The following is an 18,446-nucleotide window of genomic DNA, read 5'->3' as shown; positions in this document are numbered from 1 at the left end:
CTCTGGGGGGCAGGGTCAATCTAAGTTCACTGCATAAACAACAAAATGGCTGTTCTACCGAGGTAGGGCTGCTCCAGGTAAGTAGGCCCATAGAATATCTAGGTGTGATCCCTAAAAGTCCAGCCATCCTGTCATGCTGCCAGCCCAAGGATGAAACCAAAACTGGAAAAGGGTATAGTCAAGGGAGTCACAGATTCAAAAGACTCAGAGAGAAAGGGCTCTAGCTCCAGGGAGATTATAAATACATCATTGTAAAAAGTAAGTTACTCTCATTTGCAAGAAGGGGAAAGTTTTTTAAAACTGTGATGTGCTTTATAATAAAAAATGGATACAGGGGCGCCTGGGTGGCTCAGTGGGTTAAGCTTCAGCCTTCCACTCAGGTCGTGATCCCAGGGTCCTGGGATCGAGCCCCACATCGGGCTCTCTGCTCAGCAGGGGGCCTGCTTCCTCCTCTCTCTCTCTCTCTCTCTCTCTCTGCCTGCCTCTTTGCCTCCTTGTGATCTCTCTCTGTCAAATAAATAAACAAAATCTTTTAAAACATTTTAAAAAATGGATACCATGTTTGGTTGTTCATCCCATTTCTGGCACAGAGCTCCCCAAACCATTGGAATTTCTCAAGTGAGAAGAGCAATCAAGATGCCTTTTGTTCTGTTCATGGTGACTCCTGGGCCTCACAAGGGTGAGGGCGGTTTGCTAGTTGAGGCCACTGTGTAATTAGAGGGTTGGAGCCTTCTGGGTTTACCCCCACCCTCCAGGAAGGGGAGAAGGCTTGGATCCAGATGGAGTTCAATCATCAATGGTAATGATTGAATTCGTTGTGCCTACTTAATGAAGCCTCCATAAAAACCCAAAAGGATGGGGTTCAGAGAGCTGCTGGGTTGGTGAGCAGGTGGATATCTGGGGACAGTGGCCCTTGGAGAACATGGAAGCTTCCTCCCTTCGCACATATCTTGCCCTGCACATGTCTTCCATCAGGCCATTCCTGAGATATATCCTCTTATAACAAACCCGTCATCTAGTCAACAAACTGTTTCTCTAAGTTCTTTGAGCTGCTCTAGCAAGTTAAGTGAATCTAAGGTGGGGGTCGTGGGTGTCTCCAGACTCTGGCCTGTTGGTCAAAAGTACAGGGGCCAGTCTGGACTTGTGCTTCTAAAGTGGGGAGACCGGAGGGTGAGGGGTGGCCTTAAAAGACAGCTCTTTACCCATGGGATCTGACCCTAGCTCCAGGTATATGGTATAAAAATTGACTTGACTTATAGGATACCCTGCTAGTGTCTAAGGATTGTTTGGTGGTGTGAAGAACCAGCCCCTACACACACACACACACACACACACACACACACACACTGGAATTCAGTACAGAATGCTTCTTACAAGCGTACACACACAGAGAGAGAACCCACAGGTCACTAAGTAAAACACAGAAATGTAACAATTACTGGATGGCAGAACTACAGCTACCATCAAACTTCTCTCTCTCCCAGCGAGGAAAAAATTTACATGTCCTATTTAAGTGATTTGAGCTCATAATGGCAAAGGAACAAAAAAATAAAACTAGGCTTCCCAGTCGCGATACCAGAATCCCCAAGATAAAGGAAGAAATAAACTAATGACCAGAAATATGGACATCTGACCTTGCTCACCAAACAGTCCAACCATAAATCCCACCCCCTAGGCCCCCACCCCCACCATAAGGACATAAGTCTCTGTACGAGGGTCAGAATCAGACCAAAACCAGACTTGGCCAAAACCCAGATATAACCTGGGACAGAAACAGAGCCAAAGGACACATAGAAAACATAGGGTCAGTGAGACCCAAGCTTTATTGTTTCGTGAGATTCATGCTGGGCCAGGCCAGGGCAAACTGCCATGGAGAGGCTGCATTTAGGCAACAGGCTTGAGCAAAGTGAAGCGCCGCAGTGACCACCGATCTGAATGCAAACAGGATCCTTAAAAGACCCACTTCAAGGGGCGCCTGGGTGGCTCAGTGGGTTAAGCCTCTGCCTTTGGCTTGCGTTATGATCCCAGCGTCCTGGGATCGAGCCCGACATTGGGCTCTCTGCTCAGTTGGGTGCCTGCTTCCTCTTCTTTCTCTGCCTGCTGCTCTGCCTATTTGTGATCTTTCTATCAAATAAATAAATAAAATCTTAAAAAAAAAAAAAAAGACCCACCTCAAAATGGTCACAGACCCTAACGGACCAATTACAACTGGTGCAGTTCTTAAAATTGCCAAAAAAGGAAAAATTCCCTACGTTCCCATTCTCTGACACTGCATCTGTCACCACTGCCTCGTGGCAGACACTCTCTTCTTTGTTGTCCTGCCCATGGCTTGCTTGCACTGTGTTCAAGAAACTTCTCTTTTGGACATGAACAAACATTTCTGCAAAGAAGACATACAGATGGCCAACAGACACATGAAAAAAATGCTCCACATCACTCGGCATCAGGGAAATACAAATCAAAACCACAATGAGATACCACCTCACACCAGTCAGAATGGCTAAAATTAACAAGTCAAGAAATGGCAGATGCTGGTGAGGATGTGGAGAGAGGGGAACCCTCCTACACTGTTAGTGGGAATGCAAGCTGGTGCAACCACTCTGGAAAACCGTGTGGAGGTTCCTCAAAAAACTGAAAATAGAGCTACCCTATGATCCAGCAATTGCACTACTGGGTATATATCCTAAAGATACAAACATGGTGCTCCGAAGGGGCACGTGCACCCGAATGTCTATAGCAGCAATGTCCACAATAGACAAATTATGGAAAGAACCTAGATGTCCATCAACAGATGAATGGATAAAGAAGATGTGGTATATACACACAATGGAATACTATGCAGCCATCAAAAGAAATGAAATCTTGCCATTTGCGATGACATGGATGGAACTAGAGGGTATTATGCTTAGCGAAATAAGTCAACCGGAGAAAGACAACTCACATGATCTCCCTGATATGAAGAAGTGGAGATGCAATGTGGGGGGGGGAGGGGTTGGGAGGTAGGAAAAGAAAAAATGAAAGAAGGTGGGATTGGGAGGGAGACAAACCATAAAAGACTCAATCTCAAAAAACAGACTGAGGGTTGCTGGGGGGAAGGGGAACGGGAGAGGGTGGTGGGGATATGGACATTGGGGAGTGTATGTGCTATGATGAGTGCTGTGAAATGTGTAAACCTGGCGATTCACAGACCTGTATCCCTGGGGATAAAAATACATTATAGGTTTATTAAATTTTTTTAATTAAAAAAAGGGAAAAAAAACTTCTCTCTTGTTCTGCCTTGAGTGAATTCTTTTTTTTTTTTTTTTTAAGATTTTATTTATTTATTTTACAGAGCAAGCACAAGTAGGCAGAGAGGCAGGCTCGGGGGGTGGGAGGCAGCAGGGAAGTAGGCTCCCTGCCAAGCAGAGAGCCTGATGTGGGGCTTGATCCGAGGATGCTGGGATCATGACCTGAGCCAAGGCAGAGGCTTAACCCACTGAGCCACCCAGGCCACCCAGGCCGCCTTCACCACAGGTCCCCACCCAGACAGGATACTCTATACTTGGAAGTGCTGCTTCCTTAGCTCTGGGGGGTAAACATTCCAGGCTTCCCCAGCGGACCCTTCTGCGGTGACAGGGAGACCTGGAAACAGATGCATTTTAGCCAAGAGAAGAACGTTGTCTGCAAAACTGTTCCAAGGTTGGCTGTGAAAGAATGGATTGCCAAATAAGAAAACACTACAGGTATTTGAAGAGGAGAAAAAGTTGCGATCTCCAAGTCCGTCCATGATACACACACGCGCGCACACACACACACACACACACACACACACATTTTTTTTCACATGAAAATCATATCCATAAAATTGCCACATGTCTTCAGATGTCGACATTACAAATGTTGATGAGAAGGGTTTGGGTCAGGGAGGAAACAATTTATAGGACTCAGGTCTCATTAATTTGGGGAACCAGAACTTGACAGAGTGGGTTTGGGGTTTGGTTTGGCTTAGCTCAGGGTACAAAGTGTTTGCTTTGGATTTGCTCCTGCCTGGGACATGTACATAAGCACCCACTCACCGTGTTAGCAAAGTGTCAGCAATCAGAGTCGCTTTCCCTAAGAACATAAACTATAGAAGCCCTGGCAGGTATGCCTGAGTCTTCCTTCCCTCGGGCTCCTCTATGTCTAACTCTGGTCCAGTTTGCACAACTGTATCTATCACACTGAGGAAAATAGCCTAACTGATACAGAAAGCTTTTTTCTGGGGCGCCTGGGTGGCTCAGTCAGTTGGGCGTCTGCCTTCCGCTCAGGTCATGATCTCCAGGTCCTGGGATCCAGTCCCGCATTGGGCTCCCTGCTCTTCGGGGAGCCTGCTTCCTCCTCTCTCCCCTTCTGTCCACCCATCCCCTGCTCATTCTCTCTCATAAATAAGCAGATAAATAAAAGACAACTTTCTTCTTCTTCCTCCTCCTTATATGGCCAATCTTGACTTTATCTTTAGAATTTCAATATTTCACTAGAATTTGTCTGAGATCAGGTTCTCCCTCAATTGCTCCTGACCTTGTGGTGCCCTTCATTCACGAGCTTCCTTAGCTCAGCCAAATGGTCCTCACTGACCGGGAAACCACTACCAACAGAGTAACTTGTCCCAAATTCTTACAAACTCTGAGGCCTCTGAATCCAGGTCTCCTGTGTTTTTCCCAATGTCCCCTCACCGTTTCCCGGTGGGTTTTGTAAAGGCAAACACACTCTTTAGTGAATCTGGGTACTGTTTTGTATGTCTGAGCTTTGTGCCTTAAGGATCCATGATGCATCGAAATAGCTTTGAAGGTATCTTACCCCACGGGGGTGCTCGTATGGATGAGCACTTACAGAAGGACCAACTGTGAACTCTGCAAAGTGGCAGAATCAAGATAATTCCAGTCCACATGTACACGCAACTCTAGCAACTTGGATGTCCCCAGACTGTTCATCCTGCTGAGAGCACTCTGTCATCTTTTCTTTTTTTTTTAATTTAAGAAAGAGAGTGGAGGGGGGAGGGGCAGAGGGAAAGGGACAAGCAGAGTCCCCACTGAGCAGGGAGCCTATTGCGGGGCTCGATCCCAGGACCCTGAGATCACGACCTGAGCTGAAGGCAGACGCTTAACTGACTGAGCCACCCAGTCGCCCCGAGGTCACCCTATCACCTGAAAAGTAAAATTTAAATGGTAGAACCTGATCTTGCCTGGAGTGGGAAACTGACGCCCTCCCCAATAGGGTCCTCAGAAGGGCCTCTGTGGTAGGCTGGGAGAACCAGACTCGGTGACTGATTTAGGCTTACACACTCTTTAGCGAATCTGGGTACTGTTCTGTGTGTCCGAGCTTTGTGTCTTAAGCCTTCATGATGCATCCAAGGGTTGACCTCTTCAAACAGGATGGAGTTCAGGCCGTGGTCGAGAAATGATCCCTTTAAAGCACTGTGTGGTTCCTCTGGTGGAGGAACGGGTACAGAGCAGACAACTAGAGGTGAGTGTCTTCTGGTCGGAAGTGCTCAGGGAAAGCCAGTGTTCCTGCCCCAGAGAGAGGAGAGGACGGATCTCTCCTTCCCTTGGGCTTGGAGCTCTGTACTACCCCCCAGCAGGTACACCCACGTACACCTGGAAGGGAATGCCTGCTGGCCCCGCCCAGCCCGCACCTTGGGGACCTGATGTCACACCCTGAGATTTTAGGCCCAGCCAGCCAGTGTATAAAGGTGTGGCTGCCACTCCTTATGATCAACAAACAAACTCCAGGCAAGGCCAGAGGCTAACACCTGCACCAGCTGCTGCCTTAGCGAGCTCAGGATGCTGGCCGCTCGGAGGCCAGGCCTTGCTCTGCCACAAGGGAGCTCAACACCCCAAATCAGTCAGAAGCTCACTGGCTCAGCGCTGGCCTGGGGCGGGGGGTGGGGGAAGGGTGCAGGGCAGAGCTGGATGGGGGTTGGATTTGGAGGCTAAAAGGAGACACCCTAGGTCTTTCTCTGGAACAGCGTGAAATAAGCCCATTCAGTTCCCCACCAACGGAGACCTTTAGTTTCTGAAAGCAGCAGCATCATTGAATGGAAAGAGCCACCCACCGGTAAATCAGGAGACCAGGGTTCTGGCCTTGCTTCTGCCATTTCCTGGAAGCATGACTGCAGCCCAGCCACCGCACCTTGAATTTCAACATTCTTGCAACTAAATGATAAGAATAATTCCTACTCGGTCTATTCCCATAAACTTTTTTTTTTTATTGTCATCTACACCCCCCAATGTGGGGCTCGAACTCACAACCTCCAAGACCTCCAAGATCAAGCCATAGGCTCTACCGACTGAGCCAGCCAGGCGCCCCTCTATTTCCATAAACTTATTGAGAGGCTTAAAGGATAAAATGTGTATAAAAGCACACCGTGAACTCTACTGAAGGATGCAAACAGGAGCCTTCCTCCTCTCCAAGATACAAGGGGTCTCACGGAATCTCTAGCTTGTTCTGTGTGTGCTCTATGACCATCACGGCAAACCGGTCTAGTCTTTCTTTGAACACCTTCAGTGATGGGTCTCATGATTTCTACCAGTTTCCTGGGGCTGCTGGAACCAGTTGCCACAAACCTAGTGGTTTAAACAACACCAATGTATTATCTCACAGTTCTGGAGGTAAGGTCCAAAGTAGGTCTCGCTGGACTACAATCAAGGTGTTGGCCGAGGGGTGCCTGGGTGGCTCAGTGGGTTAAAACCTCTGCCTTCGGCTCGGGTCATGATCCCAGTCCTGGGATCTAGCCCCATGTCGGGTGCTCTGCTCAGCAGGGAGCCTGCTTCCTCCTCTCTCTTTGCCTGCCTCTCTGCCTACTTGTGATCTCTGTCTGTCAAATAAATAAATAAAATCTTAAAAAAAAAATAAAGGAAACATTGGACAAATACAAAATAAAGAACACGCTATTTTAAAAATCAAAACCTTTTAAAAAAAAAAAAAATTTGTTGGCCGGGCTCCACTCCTCTTGGGAAGCCCCAGGAAAGAATCCATTCCCTCACCCTTCCTAGCTTCAGGAAGTGAGCTGTCCCTGTTTCTTGGACTCTTGGCTTCCTCCATCTTCAAAGCTAACAACACAGATGGAGTCCTTGTCAAATCACATCCATCTCCACCTGCAACCTTAATTCCCCTTTGCCGTGGGATCTAACATATTCACAGAGTCTGGGGATTAAGGCATGGACATGGTTGGGAGCCTCTCTTCTGCCTAACGTACCCCAGAAGGGGGAGGCTCTTCATTCCGCCGAGACATAATATAAAATCCCCACCGGCCAGTCCTAATTCTGCTCTCGCATGATATGTGACTTCTCTGCTTCCCACATGATAGTTCTGGGAGCCAAGGAGATGGTATCTTCTGTATTTTTTCTGTTAAAAAAAAAATTCTGTAGTTTCTTCTGGCGTGTGTGATCTGTCATTGACCCTCTTTCTACTGAAGCCTCCACATCTAACAAAAGTTGAGTTGTCATCCCTAAGGATGGTCTGTTCAGAGAACCCCAAACTCCCTTCATTAGGAAACTGGGAAGATGGGCAAAGAGCAATCTTTACCAACCCCTTTGATGCGTTCTTTTGAAAAGAAAGAATCAGCATATCACCATATCTCAACATACATAAATAAATATGTTTATTTATGGTGTCCGGCTTGGTGAATTTTCGCAGAGTAAACACACCTCCGTAACCAGTAGCCAGATTAAAGACAGAACATTACCAAGCCTTCCAAAGCCCCCTTGTGGCCTTCTAGTCACTAATCTTCCCAAATGAACCCACTATCCTGCATGGTAGCAGATTGAACTGTGCTTCCCCCACACTCTGCAAAAATATAATCCCTAAAAGCCACAAATGTGACCTTATTTGGAAAAAAAAGTCTTCTCATGTCATTAAATTAACCATCTGGAGAAGAGATCATCCTGGATTACCTGGATGGGCCCTGGCTCTTATGACAAGTGTCCTTACAGGAGACAGAAGAGGGAAAAGACCCACATGGGGAAGGGCATGGGAAGACAGAGAAGGAAAAGACAGAGAGGGAGACTGCCATGATGGGTCAGGCAAGGTGTTCCTACAGCTGCCAGGAGCCAGAGGGGTAACCATGGGTTCTCCCCTGGAACCTCTGGAGGAAATAAAGCCGACATCTTGACTTTGGACTTCCGGATTCCTGCCTGTGAGAGAATGAATTCCTTCTGTTGAAAGTCATGGAGTGTGTAGAGATCAACGGTTATGGCAACCCTGGGAAATGAATACAAGCTCAGCTTCACTCTGTTTTCTACTGAAGTAAAAAGAATTTAGTGAGGGTGCATGTTTTGTGTGTGACTTCTCTCATCCAGCGTTCTCTCTCAGCGCTGAGGGTTATCCCTGCTCAGGTGCGCGGTGGAAGTTGGCTCATTCTTATGACTCTGTGCTAATCCACTGTCAGAAAATGCCCGTGGGCAGGGCAGGATGTTTCCATTTTCTGTGCTTCCTCACCAAAGTGTGCAGTCTTCTCATTTTGGTCATCCTGGCGTGTGTGTGTGTGTGTGTAGAACATTCTGCTTTTGATTCCATTCCCCTAAGAATTAATGAGATCTGTTCTCTTTTCACATTTTTTGGCCATTTCAGCATCTTAAAAAAAAATTTAGGGCGCCTGGGTGGCTCAGTGGGTTAAAGCCTCTGCCTTCAGCTCAGGTCATGATCCCAGGGTCCTGGGATTGAGTCCCGCATCGGGCTCTCTGCTCGGCAGGGAGCCTGCTTCCTCCTCCCTCTCTCTCTGCCTGCCTCTCTGCCTACTTATGATCTATCTGTCAAATAAAATAAATAAGATCTTTTAAAAAATTAAAAGATCTTATTTATTTGTTAGAGAGAATGAGCACAAGCAGGGGGAGCAGCAGGCAGAGGGAGAAGCAGACTTCCCGCAGAGCAGGAAGCCGGATATGGGGCTCCATCCCAGGACCCTAGGATCATGACCTGAGCCAAAGGCAGACGCTTCACCAACTGAACCACCCAGGCGCACCTGACCCCAAGAATATTAATAACAATGATGACTGAACTGTGTCCCCTCCCTGATTCCCCTGTGGAAGCTCTAACCCCCAGGGTGACTATATTTGGAGGTAGGGCTTTTAGGATGCAATTGAAGTTAAATGAGGTCAGAAAGGTGGGGCCTAATCCAATAGGACTGATGCCCTTATAAAAAGACGGCGTGCATTAGAGAAAAGGCCATGCGAAGACAGAGCAAGATGGCAGCCATCCAAGAGTGGCAAGGCAGGTCCCGAGCAGGAAGTGAGCCACCTGGCACCTTGATCTAGGACTTCCAGCATCCAGAACCAAGAGAAAATAAATTTCTGTTGTTTAGGGCTCCCGGGCTACGGTATTTTGTTATGGCAGCCCAAGCTGACTAATGCAACGACCATAAAAATGTCATGTCATTACCCATAATTTGACATAATGACATTTTCTTTTTTTGTAATAGCATTAGCCACATATTCTGGGGCTGTGTTCAGTGCTTTCATCCATAATCTCCTAATCTTCACAGCAATCCTAGAGCCATTCTTAACTTCTTCAGAGGGTCTCCTTTCAGGTTCAGATGGCTAAATAACTTGCCCCAGGGTAAGTGATGATTAAGTGCAGAAAGGGGACTGGAAATGACTTCTGCCTGGCTCCAGAGATAGCGGGAAAATAGGTCATAATTTAATATCCGATCATTGATAGACAGGAATACCCAGCAAATGCATTGTGCAAGCCTGCTGTCCCCAGGCACACAGTGACAAAAACAAAGAAATCCCATATTTTCGGATGTGGGGGTTCAGAAAAGGCACCCAACATCTCCATATTGTCAGGACCAGGCTCGACCCAAGAGACTATGAAACTTCTACATCTATATTGATTCCAGCAGTTTTGTTCTCTAAAGTGCCTCAAATCTCTTTAATCTAGGTCAGAGGACCACATGAGAGCAGTGAAGTTTGAGAGAGCAATGAGTAGAGAGTATTAATGCTAGAAGGGTTATAACTAGTTGCCAGTAAAATCCTCGCATTCAACACATAGGACAGGGGTGCCTGGGTGGCTCAGTCGGTTAAAGCCTCTGCCTTTGGCTCAGGTCATGATCCCACAATCCGGGGATCGAGCCCCCCATCAGGCTCCCTGCTCCTGCTTCCTCCTCTCTCTCTGCCTGCCTCTCTGCCTACTTGTGATCTCTGTCTGTCAAATAAATTAAAAAAAATCTTAAAAAAAAAAAAAAAGCAATTGGCCAAACTAGGATTCAAGTGTAAACATGTCATGCATCAAAATTTATCCTTTCCACTAAGAAGCACGCATTTCATCTATTTTAAAATCTCAGAGACCAGACATCATGTTTGATCAAAAAAGCAAGGGACTGAAGCTCCATTCAATCACAAACTACCCCTATTTTTACAAATTAAAACAAACAGGTGAGTTACAAATATGTTCATTTTCTCAGGTTCAGATTCTATTTATAGGACTTGCTAAAAACGGAATTTGAAGAGCTGTAAACTATTTCAGTGAGCAAAGTAAGGCCATTAGATAGATTATAGACACATGTGATGCTTATAGTATGTAGTATAAACTCTTAAAAATAATGTAAAACATTTATAACAGACATAGCTCTGGCTAGCTGTGCTGCCATTCTCTGTAGTAAAAGAACGATGTCACTAGGAAAATTTTCTTTTCATCCTTTTGCACAGATGCTGTCTGTTGAGTTGGTCCTGAAGCTTCCTCTGGGTTGACTTTGATCAGTGATTTTTTTTTAAAGATTTTATGTATGTATGTATGTATGTATGTATGCATGTATTTGACACACAGAGAGAGCAGAAGCAGGGGGAGCAGCAGAGGGAGAAGGAGAAGTAAACCTTCCCCCTCCCCGCCCTGCAGCAGCAGGGAGCCTGACTTGGGGCTCCACTACAGAACCCTGGCATCATGACCTGAGCTGAAGGCAGACCCTTTACCGACTGAGCCACCCAGGCACCCCCCCCCATCAGTGATTTCTGATCCAGCCACCCCGTGGGCCACGAATATTTCATTATAATGAAAGCATGTTGCAATGTGCTCTCCCCTACCTGATCTCTCTCTTACTTTAACCACTCAGGGGGGCCAACATAGACCCCCACCTCCACCCCAAGTCCAGTGGCCAATGTTCTTATTTGGCTTTTCTATTTTCTAAATAATAGGTTTTGACAGCACACCCCAGGACGCAGGAAGACTTTCCAAGGGAATCCGTGACAAGATCAGTTTTAAGGAACTGGTTTCCCAGACTCTCCATTTCCTTGTTTCAAGCACCCTGCCTGAGAAAAGCACACTGTGGGTTGAGTGTTCCTTTTGGCTTGGCCTTTCTCTGTTCGGTCTTTATCACCAGAAGAGCCACCTTCTCCCTAAGGTGTATTGCCCCAGGGTGTAAAAACTTGCAATGTGACCATTTCAAGCTCTGTTACCAAAACTCGTAATACATTTGTGCTGCTTGTCTGAGTGCTGCGCTAATACTAATAAGTGATAATTCCATCCCAAAGAAAAGTTGTTAACGCTTAGACCTCTAAGGTCTCAGGAAATAGGCATTTTAATTTTCAACTTATATTTGCATTTTTGTGGATCGAAGTATGACAGGGGTTAAAATAAAAAGTCATCCAGCATGAAAGTGTATATTATCCTGAATTTGTAGAGGGAAGAACAGGGACATACAAAGAGAAAAAGGAACCATGCAAAATTTCTAACCAGCACATAGGAGTTTGTTCTTGTCTTTTTAAAATGCATCATAGTATCAAATCGTAGCGGTGTTTACACTTCACGGGCTATTTTTAGAAAATGATGTAACTGCAGACTTTAACATATTACTATTTATAACATGCCAGCTCTTGCAACGATTTTTAATTATCACAAAAAGTGCTAGGTGCCCGCTACAAAATATGCAATGGTTACATCGATTTCCAGAAAGTCTTTTGGGGTACTCAAACAGAAAATCTCGAAAGTACTCACTGTGTCAGAGGAAAAAGATTTTGCAAGCTCCCGGCCGAACTTTCCCTGGGTTTGCCTCTTGCGCCCTCTGCTGGTGGGCCGCGTCTCTAAGAGGGCAGCGCTGTCTTTCTGTTCTCTGCATTCGCAGCTAGGGTCAAGATCACGCAGGTTTGGCGCGGGCGGGGGGTGGGGGGGTGGGGGGGTTGCAGAGTCGGGCTGCCTGTGGTTGCCACTGTGGCCAGACCCATGTGGATTTGCATGATCCCTTCACAGCACACAGAGCACAGAATCACCGGTCAGACAGGCAGCAGAGTGCTCTCACGTCCAAGTGCTGGACTCACGTGACCTTCCCTTACTGACTGATCTAACCAGAAGTTTCTGGCCTTGGAAATAATAAGTGTTGCAATAATGATGATAATAATACCCAGCACCACAGTCTATGGTGTTTAATTTGTGCCTGTCCGTTGCTGTTTGAAGCACTCTCCATAAATTCACTCACCGAACCCTATAAGGTAGGAACCTTTATTGTTCCCATTCTGCAGAGGAGGGTTTTGGGCACTGAGCAGTGAAAAAGAAATAAAATAAATTGCCCACGTCACACAACTGATCAGAGACAAAACCAGGATGTGGAGCCAAACAGCCCCCCAGACCCACCCCATTTGGCACACTTGCCACCATTCTTTACCATTAGTTGTGGGAAAAATGAGAAACATGGGCACAAAGACAAAATAAAAATCTGTCATCTCACCACCCAGTGGGCTAGTGTTTCAGCATGTTCCTTTCCAGTCCCATGTGTGAGTGTGTGGGTCTATCATTCTGTTTGATACATGAGAGACCTTCTATTTCTAGAACATGCTCGGGACACTTCAAAATACATCTGGGTTTCCCCCGGTCACTTTTGTCTCTATTCTTTGCCACTGTCTGTTTTGCGCATCCCCTGAAGATGAAGGTGGCAGATGTCGCTCTGTTTCTTTCTGACATTCAGCTTCTAGAATTTTCCCCTGTAAGGGCAGCTCAGGGGAATGTGCTGGTAGGGACCCTCCATACGTTGCTGTGTGCCCCTGGGCTGAGGTCCCCCTGGTCCCCCTGCCCTCCTCTGAAGCACAAAGTTCAAATGGGATGTGGGGAGGAAATAGAAACCGGGCTCACCACCAAATTCTCGAAGCTTTGGTTGCAATTGTGCTCTGTCTCTTGAAGGAGCAGATTCTGATGCCCAGGCATATTCCATCTCTCTGGAACCAAGGACGACAGGACGCACTTGGAGTCCCTTGGAGTCCCTTGCAGAGTCCTACCAGGGTCTCTGAGCCTGGGGCCTACAGACCTAAGGGGAGGCAGTGCTTACCTGCACTTGGGGACCCAGGGAAGAGAGGCGACCTGATGGGATCTGTAAACCTCCGCTGAGGCCACAGGTTGCAGTGACCCCATAGGGAAGCAGCTGGGGGATAAACAGCCATTGAGAGACTGAATATACGATGGACAATGCCAGGCCAATATCAAAGTAGAACTCCAAGGGTGCCTGGCTGGCTCATTCAGTAGAGCATGCAACTCTTGAGTTTAGGGTTGTGAGTTTGAGCCTCATGTTGGGCACAGAGATTATTTAAGAAAAAAAAGGGGGGGGGACTCCAACACACCATCTACCCCTCAGGACAGTAACCAGCCCAGGAAGACAACTGGCTGTAAGTGGGACTTGTAGGAAGTCAGACTGCTATCTCCAACAACAATCCAGGAAGCCAAGCAATGACTTCTAGAACAATCAGCCCCAAATGGCCAGGACGTGATTAACCACTCACAGCTGCCCTGAATTTTGTCCCTGCCTCCTACTTAGAAGCAGCCAGAGAAAAGCAAAGGTGCACCTGTGAGCAATCACACAGCCTGTTTCCAGCTTCCCCAGGCCACTGTAAAGCCCTCCTCCCACCCCGTGCCCGCCTGTGGGTCTCCGCCGAAACACAGGTGCTGGTGTCAGACTCCATTCTACAGCAAGCTCAGAGCATATGGTCCTGCTTTCGTGTTTCGTTGGTCTTCATTCTGTCCACGTTTCTTCCTTTCCTACCCTAGTTGGTATGCCGCATCAGCCTAACTCAGTTGGAAGCTAGAGGGCAAGGGTCACGTGAATGGGGTCAACAGAGGAGTCACATGGAAAGGGCACACACTGGGTCAGACACACATATGGGCTATGAATGGGACATAATAACTGGGGCACCCACAAGAGAAGTCACATTAGGACAAGTGGGTCACGCAGGTGACATACAGAATTCACACATGTGGCCGTAGGGGCCCTGCAAGGGAGCCCCTGTTTACTCCATCCACCGCCACATAAGCCTCCACCAGGGACATCCCATCCCAGAGCTCTTAGATGTTGAGGTCAGAGATTTTGTTCTAGGAACCTGCTTTCTGCCTGACCTTTTAGCTGTCCCGGGTCCCTCAGTATGCCTGCCTGACACCCTGCCCTTAAAAACTATCCACGCACCAATGTCCCTTCTAAAGGTCTCTCTGTATCCTCAAGGAGTACAACGCTCACTGATGGTCATAACTTTTTTGTTTGACAAAGTAATATAGTCATAATATATTCATCTATCCATAACATATTCATATATTCATATATTTAAAATCTAAACAACATATAAAATGAATATGAAATGCTTTGTTCCTATGTCTGCCCCCTTTTGCCTTACTCGTAATCAGTTGTTGGTTGATTTTCTAAAAACTATTGGTTTCTGTACGTTTAATTTTGTACCTATCTTACTGACTTCTCTTTTTGTTTCTAGTAATTTTTCAGCCCAATCCTTCAGGTTTTCCAGTTATGTGATTGAATCATCTGCAAACAGTGATCATTTTAGCTCCTTCTTTGCCATGTCCATAACCCGAATTTTCCTCTTTTGTCTAAGTGTCTGGCTTTTGTCTTTGATCCAGGAAGTAATTTACAAGTGCTTTTACACTTCCTAATTTTAGCATGCTTTTCCTTGCTGGTTTCTAAATTAGTGGTAATTGGGTCAGAGAAAGTGACCTGAATGATACCTGTTCTTTGGAGTTTGTGGAGATTTCCTTCACGGTCTAGAAGATGCTCACATTTATGTACAATGCTCCATGCGGACTCAAGAACGCTGTTACGTAATTGCTGTGTGCCGAGTTCTACCTATGTGCATTTGACCAACTTCATTAATCTGTTATTTAAACCTTAATATCTTTAGCTGATGTTTTTGTCTTCATACTGAACCACTTACCTCTACTCTGTTAGTGATTATCCTACATTTTAATATACTTAATGGGTTTTCTGGTTCATAAATATCCCTCCTTTCAAAAAATACAATCACTTTAAAAGACTTTACTTCCAGAATATGTTGACTCTGGCTTCCATGTTATTCTTATCCAGTACTGCAGTTCTGTTTTGCAAATACACACATTTGTGATTTTCTGTTTGTTTGTTTCTGTATGGTCAAGATTTGTTAGTTAACTCACATGTTTACCATTTCCTTTACTCACTGGGTCCTCCTTTTTTTTTGTTGTTACTATTTATTTATTTATTTGACAGAGATCACAAGTAGGCAGAGAGGCAGGCAGAGAGAGAGGGGGGAGCAGGCTTCCCACTGAGCATAGAATCCGATGCGGGGCTCCATCCCAGGACCCTGAGATCATGACCTGAGTCAAAGTCAGAGGCCCCAACCCACTGAGCCACCCAGGTCCCCCTCACTGGGTCCTTCTTGCCTCTTAGACCTTCTGTCTGGGAGGGTTTTCCTTCTCCCTGAAGTATGCTTTCCAGAGAGTCCTTCAGAGAGAGATGCTGGTGGTTCCATTTGTTTGAAAATATCTCTATTTTTTTTTTTTAAGATTTTATTTTTAAGTCATCTCAACACCTGATGTGGGGCTCCAACTTACAGCCCCAAGGTCAAGAGTTGCATGCTCTACCAACTGAGCCAGCCAGGTACCCAAAAATATCTCTATTTTTTTTTTTTTAAGATTACACTTATTCATTTGAGAAAGGGGGAGAGGGAGCACGAGCAGAGGGAAGGGCAAAGGGAGAACATGACTCCCCACGGAGTGGGAACAGACATGAGCCTCGATCTCGGGGCCCCCAGGATCATGACCTGAGCTGAAGGCAGATGCTCGACCCACTGAGCCATCCAGGCACTCAAAAATATCTCTGTTCTTGAAAGATAACTTCCCAAGCATATAATTCTAGGTTGGCAATTGTTTTCTTTTGGTGCTTTGGAATTAAAGATTTCTTTATTTATTTATGTTGTGGGGAGAGAGGCAGAGGGAGAGAGAGAGAGAGAAAGACCCAAGCGGACACCGTGCTGAGTGCTAGTCGGACATGGGACTCAGTCTCAGCACCCTGAGATCACAATCTGAGCTGAAGCCAAAATTCCCAGGCTCGACCAACTAGGCCACCCAGGCTACCCAGTGGTTTCAAATTAATAGTGTGCTTCATTGTTGCTGCTCAAAATTCATCTTCAGGGGCACCTGGGTGGCTCAGTGAGTTAAAGCCTCTGTCTTTGGCTCAGGTCATGATCTCACGGTCCTGGGATTGAGCCCTGCATCAGGGCTCTCTGCTCAGCAGGGAGCCTGCTTCCTCCTCTCTCTCACTGCCTGCCTCTCTGCCTACTTGTGATCTCTGTCTGCCAAATAAATAAATAAAATCTGTTTTTAAAAAATTCATCTTCAGTCCAACTCTTATTTTTCTGTAGATAATTGGCTTTTTTTTTTTTTAATCCCCTGGTTGTTTTAAAAATCTTTATTCTCTATATTGGGCAGTTTCCTCATGCTGTATATAGATACGGGTGTCTCTGTCCTATCATACTTAGGAGATAAAGTGCTTCTTGTGAGGGAGGCCTCAAGTCTCCCCCATTAATTCTAAAAAGTTTGTAGCTACCATTTCTCCAAATACTACCTCTCCCCTACGGTCTCTTTATTACCCTTGGAAACTCCATTTAGGCTGAGATTAGACTTTTTCATTGTCTTCATCCCCCCCCCCACCCCGCCATATTTTGTATCTCTTTGCCTTTTTATTTGCTTTTGCTGTAGCTCCTTTAATTCTACCTTTGTATTAGTTATCTATTGCTACATGGGAAATTAACCCCAAATATCTCACACAGTTATTGAGGGTCAGAAATTCAAGGTGTGTCTTAGGGCCTCATATGAAGTTCAAGTCAAAATGTTGGCTGGGGCTGCAGTCATCCAAGAGAGAAGCAGGAATCCACAGTTCTTTCCTGACTAAGTGTCCAAGTCACACACCATACTTATCCTTTCTCTGTTTGTTAGAGGAAGGTCATTAAGTTCAGCCCATACTCAAGAGGACAAGAACTAGGCATCACCTTTTGGAGGGAATGCCAAGATTTACAAACACATTTTGAACTGCCAAAAATTTTATTTCATTAATTATTTTTTTCCACTCTGTCTAATCTGCTGGATAATATACCTCTGTGTTTCTAATATCAAATATTAAACTGTTCTTTTCTAGAATTTTCTCTTTCGTTATTTTAAAACATACCAAATCATTCTTACTGTCCCTTTTCCTGTTAATGTCTTTTTTTTTTTTAAGAGTTTATTTATCTGTTTAACAGAGACTGAGATCACAAGTAGGCAGACAGTCAGACAGAGAGAGGTGGGGGAAGCAGGCTCCCTGCCAATGTGGGGCTTGATCCCACCACTCTGAGATCATGACGCAAGCCGAAGGTAGAGGCTTAACCCACTGAGCCACCCAGGCACCTTCTGTTAATTTCTTAGCCCTCTTTTTATGAGTGTATTTTGACTGGTCATTTAAAAGTAGAAGGCCTGTTTTGAGGGTGTATTTCTTTCAGAGAGAATGTACCCCAGCTCCTACCAGCATGCTGTGGGTCCTACTGACCTATGAAATTATAAAATAATTTTTTGACTTAGAGGTTTTGGGACTATGCAGTTAGAGTAAATTCTGTCCTGAAACCCAGGTTTCATATTAGATTCTATGTACCCTCAAATCAGATTTAATTAATGTTAACATTTTGGAGGTGCTTCTTTAAAGAAAAAAAAAAATTGAGACTCTGCCTCCATCCCTTCTTCTTCCTCATTCCCCAGAGGTAACCACTCTCCCAGAACTGGTGCAAAAAATTCCCATCCATATTTTAATATGGATTTATAGTAAATATGTAGCATTAATATATACAGTATGTGTTGAAATTTTTATGCAACTTGCTTTTTTCCCCCTAGACATCCCCCTACTGGTGGACAGGTAGCACTTTCTGGATTTGGGGGAGGGGGGCTGGTAATTATTAGCAAACAATATTGAGGGGAGTATCCTGGAATTAAGGCTGTGGTTAAATTCACAGAGATTCTGCAAGTGGTGTTAACAATCCATGTGAGAGGGAACATTGGAGGGGGAGAGAAAAAAAAGATGGTCAGGGCGAGCAAGAAGACACCTGCAGAAAGCACCCAGTCCTTCTTGGGACAGAGGGACCCCTTCCTGGACGAGAGACCCTTCTGGTGGCGCATTCAACCTTTCAGCAGGTGGTGTTCCGAGGGGCCCAAGTGCGTTGGGGGAGGGGAGCAGGGAG

This window comes from Mustela putorius, unplaced genomic scaffold, assembly GCF_011764305.1.
Source record: "Mustela putorius furo isolate JIRA1106 unplaced genomic scaffold, ASM1176430v1.1 tig00000731_pilon_pilon_pilon, whole genome shotgun sequence".
In the NCBI taxonomy this organism is placed as follows: domain Eukaryota; kingdom Metazoa; phylum Chordata; class Mammalia; order Carnivora; family Mustelidae; genus Mustela; species Mustela putorius.
This window is presented reverse-complemented; position numbering follows the sequence as displayed.